This window comes from Phocoena phocoena, chromosome 6, assembly GCF_963924675.1.
Source record: "Phocoena phocoena chromosome 6, mPhoPho1.1, whole genome shotgun sequence".
NCBI lineage: Eukaryota > Metazoa > Chordata > Mammalia > Artiodactyla > Phocoenidae > Phocoena > Phocoena phocoena.
In genome coordinates this window covers 69,053,436-69,072,723 of record NC_089224.1, presented here as the reverse complement: position 1 = coordinate 69,072,723, position 19,288 = coordinate 69,053,436, and the positions used below count along the sequence as shown (strand labels likewise).

Genomic DNA, 19,288 nt, shown 5'->3' with positions numbered 1-19,288 from the left:
CTCTTGAATACCTAGCTCCTAGTCCAGTGGAAAGAAATGTATTTAAAATCAGAACCTTGTTCTTATTCTGAACCCAATATTTAAAACAAATATCAGTACACCTGTCTATTGTAGCTGGCATTAAGGGAAGGAAGATAGAACTCCTTTGCCTGCTCACTCCATCCAGCAGTCCTCGTTCCCTTCTTCCATATTCACAGTGACACAGTGACACCTGGGACACCATCACATGAGACATGGGTTTAAAACCCCATACACTCAAAAATCAACTCCTACATTAGGATGGCATACAATGAACTGAACAGCACAGCATAGGGGTATGAATTTTAAATTTCTTGTTAAATGAATTTGAAGCCCATAATTTTTCTGAATTAAACAAGAAACCCTCCACCCAGTCTGAGAATCTATGAACAGGAACTACCTGTGGAGTGGGTCTCTACTTGAAGTTGGTATGGTGTTGGCTTCATGGATAACCCATACATGGGTGTCAGGTCAAGCTCAGCTTCTGGGCACTTCTCCAGCTTGAGCTGCTGTAGAACTGTGGTGATGAAAATGAATATCTCATTTCGTGCAACATCTTCTCTGAGACACTTCTGGATTCCCATTCCAAAAGTCAACACCTTCTCAACAAAGTTCTATTCAGTTCCATGTTTTCATTTAGAAATCTCTCAGGTCTAAATAAATTGGGATTATCCCAAATAGTTCTGTATAAAATAGACAAAAATAAAAAATTTTAAAGGAATCATTTTATCACTTTTACCTTTGTTGCCAACTTTTCCATAATAATTTTGTTTTGCATAAAGTGTTCTGTTCAAGTTCAGAACATCCTTTATAAATTATATATATATATATGTATATAGTTATGGAGCTATGTAATTATGTAATTATTACAGATATATATGTCTTTCTTTCCTTTAATATGTTGACAGGTTTAGTTATCATAAAAATTTAATACAGGGCTTCCCTGGTGGTGCAGTGGTTGAGAGTCCGCCTGCTGATGCAGGGGACGCGGGTTCGTGCCTTGGTCCAGGAAGATCCCACATGCTGTGGAGCGGCTGGGCCCGTGAGCCATGGCCGCTGAGCCTGCGTGTCCAGAGTCTGTGCTCCGCAATGGGAGAGGCAAAAAAAAAAAAAAAATTTAATACAATTATTTTTCACTAAAATGACTTCTGGTTCATTAAGTAGTGAATAAAATACATGAAATGTATTTAAATTTTTTATCTTAAATGAATAATTCCACAAAATTCTCATTAGAATAATCCAAAATTGTGGCATAAATAAGGTAATAAATATTCAATCTCCTTTGCTTTAAGCAAAATAAGCAGGAATGATGAGACTGAGACACACCTCTCACTCTGGTGCTCTCTCACTATGTTTAGGAAATAGCCTTCATACATCATCACAGGAGGAGCCAGGTCTCCTGAAAGCAGCCCTGATTGAGGGGGTTGCCCACAGTTCCCAAATTGTTGTGCATTTGGTTCTCTCTTCTCCCTCCACCTTTTTTTTTGTTACAGGCACCACATCTGGCTCGTCTATGACAACTAATGTTTGTGAGTTGCCTACATCTTAAGCCATACATCAGGGACTCACTTGACTTCATAAAGAACTGGGTCTCTTTGCCTATAGATGTCACCCTCTGTCTAGGAGAAAAATTTGTTTTCTCTCTGCACCAGAGGTCATGGACCTGGGGACTTACAAGTCATACTCAGTCCTCCAAGAAACTTCGTTTTGCTCTCATAATCTTTTAAAAATAGTTAATTGCTGCTGACATTTAAAAATCAGAAGATTCCACATGAAAATCTACATTTTCACGTTCTATTTTTTTAAAACTAAAGAGCTGATAACAGTGGGACAATGCCCTGCTCGCCAACAGTTTATTGGGTTGAATTAGATGCAGCAGATGACCTCTTGCCACTGCTTCAACAAAGTACAATTCTTTCATTTTTGGTATTTTCCACTGCTCAGTGGGTGCTTGAGTTTGTGACCTTTTAGATTCAACATGAATAATTTTCCCATAATATCAAGTCTTGAATTACATACTCATTTACTTAAACAAGTGCCGCCATACAAATAGTATTTCTTTACTAGCACCTGTGTTAACTGAATTTGTTTGATCATTACTCCATATTCAATATAATCACAAGTTCTTAGGATACTATAACACTTGGGATACTTGGGGTTGTACCAACTGAAAATAAATGCCATTCAATTTACACTGACTGTATTTCTTCTTATAATGGGTTTAAAAATGCTTAGGTTTATCCAATATGATCACTGGGTGGAGAATGGATGTATCAATCTCTCTGACAATAAGTGTTCCAGTGGGACGGTCTGTGCAGTGTATTCTACCATTTTGCTAGTTACAGAGATTGTGAAGGTGCTGTTAGGTACACAGGATAATCAACTCCCTCCCTAAGAGCCTGGAGCCTAAGCCGTCGGTCAGATGAGATGTTGGGTGAAGACGGAGAAGCTGTACAGAGTACTGTACATACAACCGGCTGAGTGTATAAGAATGCCATCTTGGGAATTCCCTGGCGGTCCAGTTTTTAGGACTTGGTGCTTTCACTGCCAAGGCTCAGGTTTGATCCCTGGTTGGGAACTAAGATCCCGCAAGCCGTGTGGTGGCCAAAGGTGGGGGGGGGGAAAGGAAAGATTGCAATCTTTACCAGTTTACTGGTGACATCAAGCCCTCACCACATGGAGCATATAATTTCCATTAAATAAGATTTACATATTAAACAGGATTTACACTGGATGTGAGTCCTGCTTCTCTTACCTGCTGAACATGTGATCGTAAGTAATTTGTTCAATCTGGCTGAAAGTTTCTTCATCAGTAAAATTGGGGTCATGCTAGCACCACTATATAGGATTACTGTTGAGGTCAGAGGAGATATATCTGAGCTTTTGTGCCCAGCACACAGTGGGAGTCTATAAAGATTAACTGTACTCACCATTATTCCCACCAGTGCCATCACCACTCATCACCCTCACTTTTCACTGCCCGAGGTACCTTAGGCTCAGACTGCCCTTCCGTAGTTGATATGGGCAAGCCTCTAGTTGCATTTTATTCACAAATATTTACTGAGTGCCTACTATGTGCCAGGCACTGATCTAGGTACTGGGGTTGAGGAAAAAGCAAACAAACAAAAAGGGAGAGAAAAAACAAATCCCTGCTTGGTGGCTTACACTCCAGTGGGGGGTTTCAGGCTGCTTTTCAAATATCAGCTGGTCATACACATGCAGAGGGTGAGCCCACGAAGTCCTTCGCTTACACCTCCCCCAGTGAGCCCACTTTTGAAATTCGATTTACCCTGAATGAATCTGTATTAAGATTTCATCCTTCCTATTATCTGTGAGGAAAGAAAACTGAATTTCTTTCCAACTTCTTTCAAGAGAAACAGAGGGAATGAAGTTTGGTTAAGAAGAATGTAAATTTTTCCCGGATTAATAAATAGCAAACAAACAACCAAGCAAATTTTATCTCAGGAAATAATTTTGGTGGCTTCCTCATCATGATTTACTTGATACATATTAATAAAGGTGCATGTTTTCCTGGGAATGAAATAACCATTCAGAGTAGTATCTGATGTAGTACTGTAGGAAAGAGAAAGGCAGCATTACAACGCATCCTATAAATTCAAATAACCCATCCCTAAGCTGCCTCCCATGATGGATGGACTATTTTTTGTTAGTGTTATTTTTTACTGCAATAATGATGTGACATCTTTATAAATCTCCCTTTGTTCATTAATTGATATATCTTCTACCTATTGTCAAATCACTAATTTATTCTTTTTCTTGTATTTGTTAAGCATATTGAGCACCTAATATATTGAAGGCATTGCTATGAGCTAAAATCTCTAGAAAATTATCTCAATATTTCTATGACAGAGTTGGTCATAAGTAGACACATTCAAATACAACCAGAAACTATTAAGGACATCATAAAGCATTTTCTTTGTACCCCATGTGTTTTTGGCTTCTATTAGTAGGTTAGAAAAACAAAACATAACATCATTTAGTACTTGATGGGAGGAACTAGGAATTGGAATGGAATTGGAACTAGGAAATCTGAACTCTAGATATTGGTCTCAGTGAGATGTTGGGCAAATCTCATATCTACTCTATGGTTTCATTTCCTAGCTGTGAAATGATATTGGTTGTATTGGATGGTCTCTAAGCTGCTTCTAGAACAAGTATTCTATTTTTCTAGTCCCATACTCAGACTTCATTATGTATACTGTACATCTTTCCCTTTTATACCTCTGTAATTATGCACAGTTTAGATTAAGTCATGTTATATTTCCATATGGCACTCCCTAACTTCTGAGATGGCCCTCACACTCACTTCTCCCCAGAGAAGCAGTGACATTTCAATGTGATGAGTTTAAGAGCAGTCACTGGACACATTTGTCTTAGCCACTTCTGGGTTCTCTTTTCTGATTAGCCAACCTATAGAGAAGGTAATACATCTCATCTATAGTTATTAATGGGCTGAGCTGAAGAGCAGGTTTCGTACAGAGGAGACTGCTGTTGTCCAACTTTGCCAGAGTCTGAGTGGAGAAGTATGTCTAATTCAGGTAAAAAGTATGAGTAAGCCTCCTTGGTCTAGCTGTAAGCCAAACTGTGCAAACTAGCTCTGATCATTAAAAAAGTTAATATTTGAAAGTCTCTCAGACCTACTTTCATCTTGCAGCTGGTACTGAACTTTGGCAAATAATATGGGTATTATTCATTGGGTGCCCTCAAAACCCAACAAAGGAGAAGGTCAAAAAAGGGATGGAGCCATTTGTTGGAAGGATTACTGGCTTCTAGGTATAGCCACTTGCCTTTCTCAGTACATTCCTGTCCACACTCCTTCTGTGGATTCAGCTGCTCAAATTCTACTCTGCATAAAAACCACATGCCCCCACCCTAGGGAAACCTAGCACGTAAAATTTGATTTCATTAATATTAAACTATGAGTGACTATATATTCCAAAGAAGGACTCAATATATAAATGTATTCATTGTAGGGTCTCTCTTTCTAAATATATACTTCTGAAACTTCATATATAAAAATGCCTTTCCACGTAACTTTTAAAGAGCATACATGCAATAAATATTTATTAGGGTACTGTTTGGTTTTTCGTGTATGTGTGTACATACGTTATATATAAGAGCAAAACTTTTGCCCCCTTTACCTAAGATTCTTCCATTTATCTTTTTAAAATTCATTTCATTTTAACCATTTTCTGCTCTTTAATCCCTTGTCCTTTTAAATGGAAAATGGTAAACATCCAAGTGGAGAACGGATTAATCCCAAACAACGTATCAATATATAAGATGCCTTTTATGTTTGTGCTAAAATTCTTGGTTTATATCACACTACTCTCATTGGCCGATGCCTCTGATCTTTATAGTTGATATATTAGTTTATTTCTTCACTTCTAATAATATAATGAATACCTATTTCCTAAAATATATTTCTCCCTATTAGTGAGGCTCTCAGATGTGTTTTCAGGATCCCAAAGATTATGATCACTTCCATTTCATCCCAAATAATGCCTGTAAACTTGGCAGGTCTCTCTGTTCCTGATTTGTTAGTAAAGCTTGTAGGTCGTACTCTTTTATGAAGCACCCAAAGTCACCCTACGGAAGCCTTTGGGACAGAAGAGCTGCATATTTAAATGTAGGATGTGTTATAAACTTAAGTTAAAGATGAAGTCTACTTCAACCAGAAAGGGGATCTGAAGAAAAGGGATCACAGTGAATAGACAGCATCATGTGTGAATATGGAGAGCAAATGAGAGAGGCAAAATACAGGGGACTGAGTGGCTCACTGTCTGGGCTTGACTCTGCTCAGCTAGGGGTCTGGCCCTTGGAGATACATGGGCTGAGGCACTGCATTTTGCTCTGCCGATTACCACATGGCGTGAGAGACATTCCCCCTCCTTCGCTATATAAAGATGGGGAGAGAAAAAGCACGGAGAATTTAATTTTTTATTTTAGTTGTGTGGAATGGAAATAGTTCAAACCACCAGAACTTTGGTTGTTCACATACATATTTAATAAAGCCTATCTACTTAGTCTATACTTGCATGCATTTGGGATCTGGAGAATCTGGCATAAGGTTCAGTAAACTTTCAAATATCTATAAATGTAGACTCTGTTTAATCTGTTTGTGGCAACTACCTTCCTCGGTCTACTGTTCAGTAAAATTCATAGCTACTGAAAATGAAGCCACATCACATTAGCAGGCGGCTAACGCTACTCGTAAGGGGAAGTTAAGTGAGTTTGTACAACGCTTAATAGTCAAACATATATTATGGTTGGATTATCAATTGTTCCAAATTTCTATATCCTTCTCTCCCCTTAATTTTTAAATATAAGATGAAAGTTAATGGCATCATAGTTTAGTTATAAAAGATATTCACAAAATTTGCCTTGCTCTATGTTAAAATTTCATTAAAGGTTTCAAAAGAAAATAAAATGATTTAAAATAATATTAAAATAACATTAACACACTATAGATTTTAAAGCACTTAAAGTATTCAGTCTAATGCCTGAGATTCCTCACTCCTCCCCACACCACCTTTGGGAGAGTTGTTGTCCCAAAGGAGCAGCATATCCTTACCAATGAAGAATAGTAAAAGGAAGAAAGGAGGCATGTCTGAATATTTCCTTTATGAAAGCTTCTGTGGAGGGTAAAATTTTCCTGTCTTCAAACCTGGTTGATTTCATCCCAATGTTTCCATGTGGGTAAAAAAAAAAGGTTTTTTAAAAAATTTAATTTAAAAATGAAAATATATTCTTATAAGAATTATACTTTTCATCTGAAAGCATGTTACCAATTTCTTCTTGAATTTTGGCTTGAATTTCTGGACAGTATATCAAATAAAGAAAGCTCCAATATAGACATGTTGATATTGTTTCAAACTCTGAAAGAAAAAAGAGAGAAAAAGTGTCTTGGAAAAAAGTATTAGCAAAATTGGATCCTCAAGTTACTTTGTATTTGAATACTAAGAATCCAGGGAAAGTATCTGACTACCAATTAATAATACAATTATTATACATTAACGTTTATTTCAAAATATAGGCTTAACCTTTTACCCATTAGAACAGCCACTACCAATAAGCAGTAAACAGCAAGTGTTGATGAGAATGTGGAAAAATTGGAACTCTAATGCATTGCTGGTAGAAATGTAAAATGGTGCAGTCACTATGGAAAACAATATAAAGGGTCCTCACAATATTTAAAAAAGAATTACCAAGTGATCCATTAATTCAAAAGAGCTGAAAGCATGGATTTAAAAAGATATATGTACCACCATGTTCATGGTAGCATTATTCACAATAGCCAAGAGGCGGAAACAACCCACATGTACATCGATGAATGAATAGATAAACAAAATGTGGTATATGCATGCAATGGAATATTATGCAGCCTTAAAAAGAAAGAGATCCTGTCACTTGCTACAATATGGATGAACCTCAAGGACATTATGCTATATGAAACAAACCAGTCACAAAAGGAAAAATACTGTCTGATTTCATTCATATAAGGTATCTAAAGTAGTCAAAATCGTAAAAACATAAATTAGAAAGGTAGCTGCTTAGGGCTGGGAGTACAGAGGTGGGAAAATTGGGGTTTAATGGGCATAGAGTTATAATTTTGCAAGATGAAAAAGTTCTAAAGATCTGTTACACAACAATGTGAATATACACAACACTACTGAATTGTACATGTAAAAATGTTTAATGTAGTAAATTTAATGTTACGTGTTTGCAACCACAAGAAAAAATAAAATAAAAGTTTTAAATATATAGGTATTATCTATAAGGCAAATGAAAACACTGGAAATATTTCACTACAAAATAAACCATTGTTACAATAATAATGGCTATGATTTATGTATAATAATAATTAATATCATAAATCATACATAGCTATTGAATGCTTTTTCTGTTCTATGCTCATTTTATTGAAGAGAAAACTGTGCTACAAGGACATTATGAACCTTGCTCAAGGTGACAACTCAGAAGAGACAGAGTCAGGACTTAAACTTGGACTTATCTGGCTTCAAGGCCATAAGTTTGTATAAGTGCATAATGGAAGGTTGAGTACATTCAATTTTTTTAAATACTGATTTTTAGTGTACTTGCTTTGTTTTAAAATTCATCCTTTAAACAAGGTATCTTCACTTTTGATATTATCTATACACTGGTAAGATGTTTTTCATTATTGAAAATAAAAGCCAGAAACTCTATGTAAAACTTCATCTTTTTCTCAAGGATGACTTGATACTACATCAAAGAATGTGATCAGGGCTTCCCTGGTGGCGCAGTGGTTGAGAGTCCTCCTGCCGATGCAGGGGACGCGGGTTCATTTGCACCCAAATGTAGCTACAGAGCAAAGTAAAATCCTTCCCAATCATCTCAAGACTTGGTTTTACATTTTTTGAATAGGGCAATCTCTAACAGTGAGCCAGTAGATTCAATAGTTCTCATGCCACAAAATTTCTAACATGACTTCACAGTGCAAGGAATTATCCTAAAAGTGAGTTGTCCAAATGCAGTTGCCAACAATGGTGTTTGTAGTAATGTGCAGTATGGTGTGAGAATATGGACTTCTATTCAGAATATATTGACTCTATTCACTATCAAAAGACAAACGAAACAAGTCATGAATGCTGCACGAAAGGCACTGATTTTGCACATTGTAGAGCCATGGACATTATATCCAAGACCTAGGTCTATCTGGATAAATAATAGGATTCATATTTGGATCATCATAAAATTTTCTGTTTATATCAAGGTTTAAGCAACCTATTATTTATCTTGGCAGATTATCTAACAATCGAGCTTATAATAAATTATTTTGGGAGAGACTGACTATAGCCAAAGGAGAAACTAAATTATCCCTATGATCAATTTGAAGAGTCAAATATGGAATATAAGTGTTAATAATACAGCAGATCGGATGAAACAGTGTGCTCAAAAATTTTATCCACTAAAATATGTGGTTTAGGGCTTCCCTGGTGGCGCAGTGGTTGAGAGTCTGCCTGCCGATGCAGGGGACACGGATTCATGCCCCGGTCCGGGAAGATCCCACATGCCGTGGAGCGGCTGGGCCCGTGAGCCATGGCCGCTGAGCCTGCGCGTCCGGAGCCTGTGCTCCGCAACGGGAGAGGCCGCAGCAGTGAGAGGCCCGCGTACCGCAAAAAAATAAAAATAAAAATAAAATAAAATATGTGGTTTAGCACTCACTATTTTCTTCTACTAAAGTATTCTATCATGTACCACTAGAATGGTAGCAGACACATGTAGAAGTTTTTAAATTAATTTTCTTTATTACTCTTATTTGAATTCAAAATGAAATTATTTCAGCCAGGTTTGTTGCATTAATAAATGCTTAAATAAATAATGTGTTACACTGAATATTACTTATTTTTCACACATTTTATCTAAACTATGTTTAACTGGATTGTGCACATCTGGTGGCACTCTTCTATATTCTAATCATTTTAGTTATTTGCCATAATTTTGTATTTGTTGATTACTTCATGATCTCGGCGTACTGTATATTTCTGAAATAAATTTATGAGATATCTCATGGAATTCCAATGAAAATAAAGCCCACTTGTGTTAATCACACCCATACACACCCAGTCTTTAGTACTCAGTGGTGTTCAGGCTTTAAAAAAATGTCCTCACAAATTCTAACGACAGTATTTAGCATCAGATAGCTGGCAGAAGAAATGCTAAGTACAGCATGATCAAATTTGTATGATAAATAACCCCTGCATCCATCAGATTTAAATCATGATCAAAATAATAAATATATATAAATGTGTGGGGAGGGGGAGCAGAGGTATTTGCATGAGGAAAAATAATATAAACCCAAACAAATGCCTCTGTTTGCAAAGAAAATTCAGGAACACAAATACATAGATACTAGAAAAAAGTGAACCCAATTGCCAATAACTATTGCATAAAGAAGAAATGAAAAAACAAGTCTGAAGAATATTCCATGTAAAATGAAACTACTAAAACATCTTTAGAATTTTGTTGTTTTGTTGTTACACTAAGGGAATTTTCTTTCTGCAGTCTAATATCTTACAGGAACTATAAGAAATTTGATAGTGTCAACACAAATAAAAAACAATCTATAATAGGTATAGAAGAGAGTTTTATTCGAACTAAACTGAGGACTATAGCCCAGGAGACACAGATTCAAGAAGCACTTGAATTGTGTTTCCCCAGAATACAAAATGGGGAAGGTTTGTATAGGCAAAAACTGCAAAGTTACATAGGTTGTCTGTCAAGAATTATGGTTGGAGCTGGCAAGAAGTAAGTGTGGCTGTTCAACAAGGGTTGGCTGGGGTCTGAAATGGTTGCTTAGTTACAAGGGGAAACCTTCTAACCATAATATTGCAGCTTGCAGCTACTAGCAGATATTGTTTTAAAAATGGCTGGTGTTGTCCTTGAGTTTGATACAGCACAGAAAATTCAAGTTCTCAGTGATGCAGGGATGTGTCTGAAATCACATCCACAATGGCCATCCAGCTCCATTATGGTTACCTGAACCACAGTTTTATATTTTGTCAGAACAAAGAACAAACATCAAACATGACATGGGTACATTCCTTCAAGGTTTCAAAAAAGACAGGTTAGTATATTTACAGTGAGTCAGCATGACCTTGGTGTCTGAGAAGGAAACTTCATCTTCAAAGGAGTACTAGCATTGGTGTCATAGGAAGGGGGGATGACATATATATTATATCTATCTTCAAAGTAGACATTCCGAACAATCTGATAAATGCATTCTTCTTCTTTTTTTTTTTAACGGTTAAGCAGATGTACAGGCCATACTAGTTAGCATAAAGCTCAAGCCAAATCACGTATCCACCATGATGACTTCCCCATACCTCAATATATGAAAATTTCTTCCATCAATAGGTAAAAATGATTTAGAAAAAAACTATGAAATGTAAGAATGATAGTAGTGTGGTGGCAGTATAAATTGTCTTTCTGAAAAGGATTCTGGTAATCTGTATGAAAAACTCAAGAATCCTTTTATTAGGTGACCCAGAAATTCTGCTTCTTAACGTAAGACCATAATGAAAAAGGAGGGAAAACTGATGCACAAAGATAGTCATCTTAGCATTGCCAATATCTGCATTACTGAGACAGCAGACTAGTAAAATGTAGGGGGTACTGGCCATGGAGTACTATGCAACCATTAGAAGAAGCAAATTAGAAATACACCTGACAACCATGATTGAACCTTAAAAATATAGGGCTTCATGAAAAAAGTTAGAAATAAGTTGAGATGTAAATAACAATGGTAATTTACATATATTAAAATTCATGATAATATTAGAATACACGCTAATACATGAAAATATAAAGCCCATTTTATAAGAATACATGAAACAAAAAAACAGCACTTAAACAGATTAAGAGTAAATGTCAATGGGTTGGGAAAGGTACTGGGAGTGGGATGTAGGGATGAAAGTAGTAAATGGCCGATATCAAAAGAGGGAAAGACTCTAAAATGTAAACAGTAGAAAACAGAAAATTGCAATTAATCTTGCTTCACCTTAAATATATATATATGTATTTTTTGCGGTACGCAGGCCTCTCACTGCTGTGGCCTCTCCCGTTGCAGAGCACAGGCTCCGGACACGCAGGCTCAGCGGCCATGGCTCACAGGCCCAGCCGCTCCGCAGCATGTGGGATCTTCCCAGACCGGGGTACGAACCCATGTCCCCTGCATCGGCAGGCGGACTCTCAACCACTGCGCCACCAGGGAAGCCCCACCTTAAATATTGATAAATACTTTCACATACCAGCTCCAAAGAGGTCATTCACAGTGCTTATGATTTCATCATCATTTAAGGTGGCTGTTTTGGTAGCGGCATATTTGTTGTGGCATGTATTAATCAGAGCATCAGTGATATCTTGGATATAGTCCTGAGGATATAAACCTTAACATGATTAGTCATCCCTAACTACATTTTACAGCATATATGACTCTCATGCAAGAAAAGCCTTGAAATGAACTTGAAATGAACCCAATTAGCTTAGGAATATAAAGAATATAGGTAGATCATTTTAAACCTTGCAACAAGTTTTGCTTCTTAATGCTTAATCTTAAGGCAATGTTCAATCTTAAAAGAATGTAGAGGGCTTCCCTGGTGGCACAGTGGTTGAGAGGCCGCCTGCTGATGCAGGGGACACGGGTTCGTGCCCTGGTCTGGGAAGATCCCACATGCTGCGGAGCGGCTGGGCCCGTGAGCCATGGCCGCTGAGCCTGCGCGTCTGGAGCCTGTGCTCCGCAATGGGAGAGGCCACAACAGTGAGAGGCCGAGAGGCCGGCGTACTGCAAAAAAAAAAAAAAAGAATGTAGAATAGAAAATCAAGGTACCAAACTCAAATTTTTTCTTAAAAGTTTTTTTTCAATCAATAAAGAATATACCTATGTCTGGAAGCACACTTAGAAAAGTCAGAGGTTAACTTATTACAGAGAGATTGCTAAGCAATAAATACAATAGGAGGTTTTCAAACCTACTGTAAGGATTTTACTATAATCCCCATGACGAGGAAGTGGGGCTAGAGTAGGTTAGGGAGTAGGAAGCAAAATTTATGAATTTCACAAACTCTTTTACTTACTGTATCTGATCTAGAATTCCCTGCTGGTACCCTGAGACACATTGTTTTCTGCCTCTTCCTTCTAATCAGAGGGGACTTAAATCCTCACATCTCTTCATTTGCTCAATTACTCACATTTTCATGGTTTTTTTTTTCCCGATGCTCTCCTCTCAGCAAATTGGTCCCCAAGAACTAGGATTCTTTCTAGTACATACATATTTCAAGAGAGAAATTTACTCTTTTGTGGACCATCAAATTGGGCCAAAAACATCTCAATGGCCTCATAAGAAGGTTTGCTTCTGTCACATGGATAACATTTCTACATGTGTTATGACCTCAAAGTTCATTTCTTCATAGGAAAGAAACTCAAGTAGGATATGAGGGTAAATTGGAAGGTTCCTATAGAATATTCTTTATAATTATTCAAAACACTTTCTGAAAAAAAATATGCTAATAATTTTAAGACCTGATAGTTTCAGATGAAAAATTAGAGAAACAAAATTATTGGGTCATTTCTTCAGGAGGCTCACCTACATGTTAGTCATCATTTATCAGTCAATTACAGATTCATAATTCAAGTAGCAGCACATTAGGGAAATTTCTGAGGTCTCAAAAAATTCAAAGCTCTTCTTATGGTCCCTACATGAGAACTAAGTAATACTGCCCTATAATTGCTCTGATTGGACCTCACATTTACCAATAGTTTGGGTAAGGTTCATTATGGAAAAATTACAGTGAAAGAACCAAGGAAGTACATAAAGTTGTCTGAGTTCTTAATGCATCTCACCCTTTTTTTTTTCACTTCTCACCAAATCCCCAGTCCTGGCATGAATTTAAACCCTTACCGTATCATATGTTGTAAGATGATCTTGCACATGTAGAGCAATAAACTGATTCAGGGCCTGATAAAACTCCTGGGGAGAATTTATAATTTGCAGTGGAAGGTAGCCGAAACACAGTATGAAATCGGCAGGATTAGCAGCCTTGGAGGCCTTGAGTAAGTCACCATTCTCTTTAACTGTTCTAAGAAACTCCTCATCACTGTGGTCACATCTCTTGCCCAAACAAAGGGCACAGACAACGTTGGCCACTGCACACGTAATAGCACCTCTGGGGTCAAAGCTGCCATTCTTGGAAGTCAACTCTGCAGAGACTTTTACCAGCTCAGAAACTTCCTCAATGACATGTTTCTCAAGTAAGCAAAAGCAAGTGGAGGATTTTGCTTCTGCTTTAGAAAATGTTGTAAAGCATTGGAAGCAGTTTTCTTATGAAGCTTCCAACTCTCTCCGTAATTGACCGGAAACGTTAAGACTCTTTCCTTCTGCCAGGAAAGAAAATGTATGCATGTTAGGTCGGCCTGAAAAATGCTCTCCATCTTTTTTTTTTTTTGAGGTACGTGGGCCTCTCACTGCTGTGGCCTTTCCCGTTGCGGAGCACAGGCTCCGGACGCACAGGCTCAGCGGCCATGGCTCATGGGCCCAGCTGCTCCGCGGCATGTGGGATCTTCCCAGACTGGGGCACGAACCCATGTCCCCTGCATCGGCAGGCGGACTCTCAACCATGGTGCCACCTGGGAAGCCCTCTCCAACTTTGAGTAGTACTTGTTTCACCATTTCCATCCCATTCACCACCAGGACAGGCACCATGCCAAGTCTGATGAGAAAGACATTTCCGTATTTCTTCCTCGTCTCCATGAATGTAAGGTAAGGATGGTCTCCAAGCTGAAGAAGATTTCCTATGATGGGGAAGGACCACGGGCCAGGAGGAGACACCCGCTTTCTCCCTTTGCTCCTTAGGGCTCTTACAAAAACAAAAACCATCCCCAAATTATGAGAGAAGTGGTCACCTCTCCAGGAGTGATTGCCATGCCGAATATCATTTTCAGGAATAAAACACCTAAAATAGAAATACGTAACCCTTATTTTTGCCATTCTAAGCATAGACTAAGAGTAATCTTTCTCCATGTAAACTTTTAAAATAAAAGTACAGACCCTTTGTGTTTAGTTAAAAGCTGTTATTAAACAATGCACCAAGAGGGTAAAATTAAATTCTTGTAAAAGGCACTGTACCTTTATCTCAATTCTGTTACTTTCATGATTCTAACCACCAGACCAAATCCTTTCATGTCAGTTGTTGACACCCTATGGCATCAGAAGAAGAGGACAACTCAATGTAGAAAGCAGCCTGGCAGGTAGGAAAGGGATTGAGGCTATGGAAGCTGAGTTCATACTCATTAGCTGCGGGATCTTCAATCTGTCACTTAATCTAAGTGTATGCCAGTTGTCTCATCTAAGTGTCCTACCTAACAGAATTAGTCATACATTCTTTCAGCAAATATTTACTGAACACCCCAGTGTCAGGCACTAAAAATACAAAACAGGGGCTTCCCTGGTGGCACAGGGGTTGAGAGTCCGCCTGCCGATGCAAGGGACGCAGGTTCGTGCCCCGGCCTGGGAAGATCGCACATGACATGGAGCAGCTGGGCCTGTGAGCCATGGCCACTGAGCCTGTGCGTTCGGAGCCTGTGCTCCGCAACGGGAGAGGCCACAACAGTGAGAGGCCCGTGTACCGAACAACAACAACAACAAAAAATACAAAACAAAATTTCATAGACTAATCAGGAAACTAGATAAACAAAACTAAGATTACAAAGTGAAAAGTGTATAGAGAACTGTGAATAGAGTGGTCTGTCATTGTTTGAGGATGAAATGAAATCATTATTAAAAAGTACTTGGTGAATTACAAGCCATTTAGTGGATATCTAGTTGGCTGACTGCCTAGTCTGTTCTTGAACTTCTCAGGCCTGCTTGTAAAAGTGACTTTCTGTTTTGAAACCTGCCCACATAGTCATGGATGATTGATCCAAGGATAAGCCCTTGACCCAAGATGAACCTTCCTTATGAATATGGAATTAGGGCTGTGAAAGTTCATCTTCTCATTGGGCAGCTAGATCTATAAGATATAAATCTGAAAATATGATTTGGGGACCTTTCACCTACCAGGAGGACCTAAGAAACTGTGAAAGCACATCTGAAAAATAAATAAAGTAGAAAGGAAAAGAAACAGAGAGAGAGAGACCTCATGACCTTGCATTCACTGTTTCTAGTACCTTCCTGAGATCTTGTCCTTGGATTGAATTCTTTCCTGCTTAAACTAGCTAGAATTGGTTTCTGTTACTTGAAACCAAGGGAGTCCTACCCACCCCTCCTTCCCCTACCCCTGCAAAATAAAGTTTAATACACATGAAGAATATTTTTTGTTAGCTATTGCATTTTTTAGTAACTATAGAAAGAATACAAAACTTTCTCTCCCTTGAAAGAAAACAACTCAATTTCACACTTCTCAAATTACTTCCTGAGACAAGTTAACATTGGTGGGCAGTATACTCATTTGCCAGTGTAAATATCCAGTTCTTTTTGAGTTTTTGAGTAGGCCAACACTTGATTTCATATATATATATATATATATATATATATATATATATATATATATATATATATACACACACACACACATTCATATTGGGAAGCATTCTTGCAAGCAGCAATGAATTTGTTTTCCAGTTCAGAAGAAAATGATAGGGTGGTAAAAAGCACTACGCTTACGTTCTACTTTTAAAATGCACCAAGGATCAAAGAAATGTGTATCTTATGGCCCTCACTCTGAATACGTAAGAAAACCCTTGTCTTCTATTTTAGTTGATTGTTTTACCTTTCCAAGTTCACAGATAAAATGTGGCTAATTACACCAACTTGGTTGGCACTGTTTTCTAAGGAATTAACTTTGGAGTTAAAAGTGAAAGATCAACTTGTTTTTATAGGGGGAAAATTGTGCATTTAAACTAAAAAGAAAAACTGAGTCCCTAATCAATGCAACAGCTACAATTTACAAAACTTCCCTTTTCTCTCAGTTCAGGAAGAAAACAGTGAGAATGTCATTGCACTGAGGCTTTGCAGCATACTGATTTTGGGAAACCTCTCTCGCTTCTATGACCATTTATTGCTCTCTTACCAGATGCCAGATCCAGAACCAAGCACTAAATCCACACTTTCAAAGCTCATACCTCTATGAGGTAATGTATCATCCTGTTATGGGGAGGCTTTGCGAGATAAAGTCATTTTCCTCATTTATTTCCCATGGTTTTTGAGCTTAATAATGAATCACCAATTACTTCTAGCACTTGCCTTTTCATAAAATTCCATTTCTCTTGGGCATTCACCAAACTTCCAATTTGACAAATGCACATTGACAATTATCAGAGGCGTTTCCAAAGCAGACAACTAAATAGATGAGAAGTGAGTGGGTGTGGCTAGAAGTAGGTACGGTTTGACTCCCACAAAGATGACTGGGTTTCCCCCGCCTACCTCTTTCCCTATTTAGATGTGGGAACTCTATTATAGTGTCTTTTGGCCTCAGTTTTCTCATCTGTAAAATGGTCCCTCCAGACTAGTAGACTTTGAAGGCCAGCTCCAGCCTTCAGTAACCAAAGTTAGAAGGAAAAAGTGGGCAGAAGCCTGAGTGTGATGTCCAGGGTTAATTGCCTGGCTATATTGTGTTGCCAGAGTTTCCAGAGCAGTTAGCAGTTCCACAAATGTAAGTAACTGTGTGATCACCCTGGATTCTTTTTCAACTTGGGCCCTTCTAGTCTGTAATTAAATTCTCTTTGGCAGTTTACCAGACCCAGGCGCATTGCCAACTTTCCCAGCAACTTTCTTGGAAAGCTCTGAAGGCAAATTCTGTTCCTGTTGTTTTGGAGTGAGCTAGGGCTGAAACAGGGTATACAGCTCCCTAAGTGTGGGCTGCAGCATCGTCAAAAATTCAAGGTGAACTTTAACCCCTTAAGAGAAGAACCAGGTGAAAAAAGCACAAGTAGGTTGAAGGCTTTTGTTTTGGTTCTCAAACCTAGACACACACATCAGACCTTCCTCGGAAGCTGTGAAACCATTGTAATACCCACGTCCCAAACGGACCAGTTATCCAAATCTCTAGGGGTGGATGCATGTTAAAAAGCTCCTCAATATGACTAAGGGCCATTCCAAGTTGAGGACATTTTTGGGGAGAAAACCACCTGCTATGAGATCAACAAATCCATTCAGCCAAATTACAATGAAGCTTGGAAGGCTCACCCGTGTCCAGAAATCTTGCAGTCAGTGCGAGGAATCTGGCGGAGGGATCTAACGGCAAAGAAGGTTTTCTAGAAAGTTGCGTGCATCCTAGGAAACAGGAACAGTGTGGTCACAGCAGCAGCAGGCCTGGGGAAAGGCTGGGAGAGAACATTCTGGGAATAGAGAATGAGGGGTGGACTTTGGGCCTGTGTGGGGAGGAGTCTGGTGCTGGATTAGGGTATTTGAGAGCTAGAAAGAGGAACGGAGAGGCCTCTGCAGCCAGAATTGGGCCCTGGAAGCTGGGAAATTCCAGCATGAGTGGAGGGAGAGGGACCACATCTGGAGCTAGGGGTGGGAAGAAGACTGTAGGATGGAAATTGATCTTGGAAAAAAGCAGGGCGGGAAAGGGAGGATGCAAAAACTAAGCCTTTTAAAATTGCTGGTGACAAGCAGAATTAGGGTCGAAAGATAGGCAGCAAGGAAGCAAAGAGCAAGAAGGAAATGTACCGATGGTGCAGAGGTATTGCTTTGCTGTGAATTTCAGGAAACCAGGGACATGCACGCAGCCCTCTGGGCAGCCAAGCACAGTGGCAGGAAGATGGACGAAATAAAAAATCCAGGAAACTCAGGTTGCCTTTGTCAGGAGGGTTTGGTAGCTTCTTGGGAGTCTTCATCAACCAGACAGATTTGTATTTCCACAACTAGAGCAGTTAATTCTGAGTATGATATTCACAGCTTTGATCTGAGACAATATTCTTACCTGCGTCAAGGCACTTTTGTTCGACCTGTGTAAACACCAATTTTTCTACCTTTACAGCGTGTGAAGTCTAGTTTTTCTACCTGTTATTAGGGAAATGCTGGGTGGTTTGGTGACATCATCCTTTCAAGGTGTCTATAAGTTATTACATAATAAACTTTTCTTTAAAGCTTTGGAGTTTTTGGCTCCATAATTATTCTAGGTTTCAACTCAGCTTTTAATGAGACTGTCCAAGAAGGATCGCTGGTAGCTGGTACTTTCTCACGTGGTAAAGAAAGCAAGCCCCCAAAGAGAGTGTTAAACCTCAGATATTTCCTCAGGGGTAACCTTCAGGCCCTGAACTACTGTGTCATATTCACAAAACATTGTGGATTTCTCAATATCAAAACTCTTGAAATCATATGGCCAAAAAAGTCTGACTCCAAACCATAGGGACTTTCTGACCCAGGGGCAGAATTTTCCTAACCAGCATTTAGTCATTTCATACTTAGCTACCGAAAAAAAAAATTTTTTTTATTACTAATGTTTTTCTTTAAGTATTACCTTCTTAATACAACTAACTCCACATTGGATTAATGTATAGACATTACATAGCCATATCAAGTTCCTCGTGCATGTACCCGTGTTATAGACAATTGATAATAATTGCTTGGCAATGTGTTATTTAAAAGCTTTGTTAGGAGAAGATAATGAGAATTGCCTTGCATTCCCATTGGTTAAGAGGAAAATCCGTTCCAAAATATTAATTGTGACAGCTAATATTTATTGTGTGCTTCCAAGGAATAAGCATTTG

At 38.5% G+C, this 19,288-nt stretch overlaps 1 pseudogene; it reads right to left on the bottom strand.

The window, feature by feature from the left end:
- Positions 1-335: 335 nt before the first annotated feature.
- On the bottom strand, positions 336-14,512 carry LOC136125061 (cytochrome P450 1A1-like; annotated as a pseudogene).
- Between the last annotated feature and the right edge of the window lie 4,776 nt (positions 14,513-19,288).